The 4,560-nt window shown below is 35.7% G+C and overlaps 1 non-coding gene across 1 annotated transcript; it reads right to left on the bottom strand.

Annotated features, from left to right (window-relative positions):
* Positions 1-346: 346 nt before the first annotated feature.
* LOC139865368 (small nucleolar RNA R71) lies at positions 347-453 on the bottom strand. Its single transcript, XR_011764892.1, has one exon. It is a non-coding gene; the product is annotated as a small nucleolar RNA R71 (small nucleolar RNA).
* Between the last annotated feature and the right edge of the window lie 4,107 nt (positions 454-4,560).

Below are 4,560 nucleotides of genomic sequence, written 5' to 3'. Positions count from 1 at the left end.
GAGAGCTAAACGCACTGGCCAAGGTCACGCAATTACTCAACCTGACATTAATGCGCCAGATTATGAAATCAAAGGACAAATCCTACACATGGTAACTAATCAATGCCAATTTAGTGGTGCGCCAAAGCAAGATCCAAATGAACATCTTCGTACATTTAATAGGATCTGCACTCTATTTAAAATAAGAGAAGTGGAGGATGAACAGATATATCTCATGTTATTTCCCTGGACTTTAAAGGGAGAAGAAAAAAATTGGTTGGAATCGTTACCTGAAGGGGCGATTGATACATGGGATGTTTTAGTTGAAAATTTTCTTAAACAATTCTTTCCTGCATCTAAAGCCGTGAGACTTCAAGGAGAAATTGTTGCGTTCACACAAAAGCCAAATGAAACTTTATATGAAGCATGGACAAGATTTGGAAAGTTATTGAGAGGATGTCCGCAACATGGTTTAGACACCTGTCAAATAGTACAAATATTCTACCAAGGATGTGACATCGATATAGCAGCTGGTGGTTCTATTATGAAGAAAACCGCAACTGATGCTTATAAAATTATTGATAACACTGCTTCCCACTCACATGAGTGGCACCAAGAAAAAGATATCGTTAGATCATCTAAAGCAGCTAGAGCCGATTCTAGCCATGACTTAGATTCTATTTCCGCAAAGATAGATGCTGTTGAGAGACGAATGGAAAAGATGACTAAGGATATTCACTCAATACGAATTAGTTGTGAGCAGTGTGGAGGACCACATTTGACAAAAGATTGTCTCAGTATTGAACTAACAATGGAACAAAGAGAGAATGTTTCATACATAAACCAAAGGCCTGGAAATATTTATCAGAATAATTATCAACCTCCAAGACCAATCTACAATCAAAATCAGAATTATAACCGAAATGTTCCATACAACAACCAACAAGGTCCTAACAATCAACAAGTATCTAATAATACTTACAACCAGCAAAGACATGTTTTTCAAAACAAACCACCACAAACTGATGATAAAAAGCCAAATTTAGAAGACATGATGTCGAAGCTAGTTGAATCTCAAACTCAATTTTTCACATCTCAGAAATAAACTAATGAACAAAATGCTCAAGCATTTAGAAATCAACAAGCTTCTATTCAAAATCTGGAACAAGAAGTAAGCAACCTAGCAAGGTTAATAGGTGAAAGAAAACCGGGAAGTCTACCTGGTGATACAAATGCTAACCCCCGAAATGAAACAGCTAAAGCCATTACCACAAGAAGTGGTATTACACTTAAACCACTTGAAATACCTGTAATTTCTGATGAAGCTATTCCTACTCTACAAGAACCACAATCTGAACAAAATAAGAAAAAAGAACCGGTAGTTGAAAAGGTTAATGAAGATAACACAGTTAAGGCTAAACCTTATGTTAAACCATACCAACCACCACTTCCTTACCCAAGTAAAATGAGAAAAGAGAGACTTGAAGCCGAGCAATCCAAATTCTTGGATATGTTTAAACAGATAAATGTCAATCTTCCTTTCATTGATGTGATTTCAGGAATGCCTAGATATGCTAAATTCTTGAAAGATCTAATCACAAATAGAAAGAAAATGGAAGAACTCTCAGCTGTTACTGTGAATGCTAATTGTTCTGCAGTGCTGTTGAATAAGATACCAGAAAAATTTTCTGATCCAGGAAGTTTCACGATTCCATGTTTTCTGGGTAGTCTTAGTTCAATAGAAGCATTAGCAGATTTAGGTGCTAGTATAAATTTAATTCCGTATTCACTATACGTTAAACTAGACCTTGGAGAATTGAAACCAACACGAATAAGCATACAACTAGTCGATCGATCAGTAAAATATCCTAGAGGGATAATGGAGAACATGCTAGTTAAAGTTGGTACTTTAGTATTTCCAGTAGATTTTGTTATTCTGGACATGGAAGAAGATTCTCGAGTTCCTCTCATATTAGGAAGACCATTCTTAAACACGGCTAAAGCAATAATAGACGTGTTTGGTAAGAAACTGACCCTAAGTATAGAGGACGAGAGTGTTACCTTTTCAGTTGATAGAGCAATGTAACAACTGCAATCTGCAGATGATACATGTTATTATATTCAAACTATAGAATCACATGCAGAATTGTTAGAAGAATTTTCAGAATTACAAGGAACAGGAGAATGTTCTTTAGGAGAAGGAACTGAACCAATTGAAGAAACTGAAATGTTAGCTACACTTATGGCTAATGGATATGAACCAACAACAGAAGAAATTCAAATGCTAAAAGAATAAGAAAGATATCGATATAAATCATCGATAGAAGAACCACCGAAATTAGAGTTAAAGCCACTTCCAAACCATTTGGGATATGCTTATTTACACGGTGAATCTGAATTACCTGTAATAATATCGTCTTCTCTTACTGAAAATGAAAAATCTCAACTCATTTCTGTGTTAAAAGCCCATAAACTAGCTATTGCATGAAAAATTCATGACATTAAAGGAATAAGTCCTTCGTATTGCACACATAAAATCCTTATGGAAGAAGGTCATAAAACGTATGTGCAACGCCAACGAAGACTAAATCCTAATATGCAAGATGTTGTTAAGAAAGAAATTATTAAACTGCTTGATGCAGGTTTAATTTATCCAATTTCTGGTAGTCCATGGGTAATCCCAGTTCAATGCGTACCTAAGAAGGGTGGCATGACTGTCATCACAAATGAGAAAAATGAGCTTATTTCTACTAGGACTGTAACAGGATGGCGTGTTTGTATTGATTATAGAAAATTAAATGACACCACCAGAAAAGATCACTTTCCCTTACCTTTCTTTGATCAAATGTTGGAAAGATTAGCCGGAAATAGTTACTATTGTTTTCTTGATGGTTTTTCCGGATATTTTCAAATTCCAATAGCACCCGAGGACCAAGAGAAAACCACATTCACGTGCTCTTATGGTACTTTTGCTTACAAACGCATGCCATTTGGACTTTGCAACGCCCCTGCAACCTTTCAAAGGTGCATGATGGCGATTTTTCATGACATGATAGAAGAATGCATGGAAGTTTTCATGGATGACTTTTCAGTCTTCGGTGATACTTTTGAAACATGTCTAGTTAATCTTGAACGAATGCTTATTAGATGCGAACAATCAAATCTAGTACTTAATTAGGAGAAATGCCATTTCATGGTTAAAGAAGGCATCGTTCTTGGACATAAAATCTCAAATGAAGGAATTGAAGTGGATAGAGCTAAAGTAGATGTAATTGCTAAACTTTCACATCCCACCAATGTTAGAGGAGTTAGGAGTTTTCTAGGGCATGCCGGTTTTTACTGACGTTTCATAAAAGATTTTTTCTAAAATTGCCACTCCTATGAATAAACTCCTAGAAAAGGATGCTCCATTCATCTTTTCAGATGAATGTATCAAATCTTTTAATATTCTTAAAGAAAAACTCACTAATGCGCCAATCATGATAACTCCAAATTGGAATCTACCGTTTGAACTTATGTGCAATGCAAGTGATTTTGCAATGGGAGCCGTTTTATGACAAAGGATTGAAAAACGATTTCAACCTATTTATTATGCTAGTAAGACGTTACAAGGAGCACAAACGAACTATACAACTACTGAACAAGAACTCCTTGCTATTGTCTTTGCTTTTGACAAATTTCGATCATATCTCGTTCTAGCTAAAACGGTGGTCTATACCGACCATTCTGCTCTTAGATACCTATTTTCAAAACAAGATACTAAACCAAGATTAATCCGTTGGATCTTACTCTTACAAGAGTTTGATATTGAAATCCGAGATAAAAAGGGAGCAGAAAATCTCGCCGCTGATCATCTTTCTCGTCTTGAAAATCCTGAATTAGAAGTTCTAAATGAATCGGCCATACAAGACAACTTTCCTGATGAATATCTATTGAAGATAGATTATAATGAAATTCCATGGTTTTCAGACTATGCAAACTACTTAGTATGTGGATTCCTTGAAAAAGGGTTATCGTACCAAAAATGAAAGAAATTCTTTAGTGATATAAAACACTATTTCTGGGAAGATCCACATTTGTTTAAAAGTTATTCCGATGGAATAATACGCCGATGTGTATTCGGAGATGAAGCTAGTCAAATTTTAAACCATTGTCACACAGGACCAGCAGGAGAGCATTATGGGCCTCAACTTACAGCAAGAAAAGTTTACGATGCTGGATTCTATTGGCCTACAATTTTCAAAGACGCACACCTTCTTTGCAAATCCTGTGATGCTTGTCAAAGGGCCGGAAAAATAAGTCAACGTGATGAAATGCCACAAAATGTCATTCAAGTATGTGAAATATTTGACATTTGGGGTATTGACTTTATGGGCCCATTTCCAAAATCTCATAATAATCTCTACATTCTCGTTGCCATTGATTATGTATCTAAATGGATGGAAGCACAAGCTCTCCCAACTAACGATGCACGAGTTGTAGTCAACTTTTTAAAACATCTTTTTGCTAGGTTTGGAACACGGAAAGCTTTAATAAGTGATCGGGGTACTCATTTCTGTAATAATCAACTTGAGAAAGTTC

Source organism: Rutidosis leptorrhynchoides, chromosome 8 (assembly GCF_046630445.1).
Source record: "Rutidosis leptorrhynchoides isolate AG116_Rl617_1_P2 chromosome 8, CSIRO_AGI_Rlap_v1, whole genome shotgun sequence".
Classification (NCBI taxonomy): Eukaryota; Viridiplantae; Streptophyta; class Magnoliopsida; order Asterales; family Asteraceae; genus Rutidosis; species Rutidosis leptorrhynchoides.
Note: the sequence above shows the minus strand (reverse complement) of the source record. Positions and strands in the feature narration are given on the sequence as shown.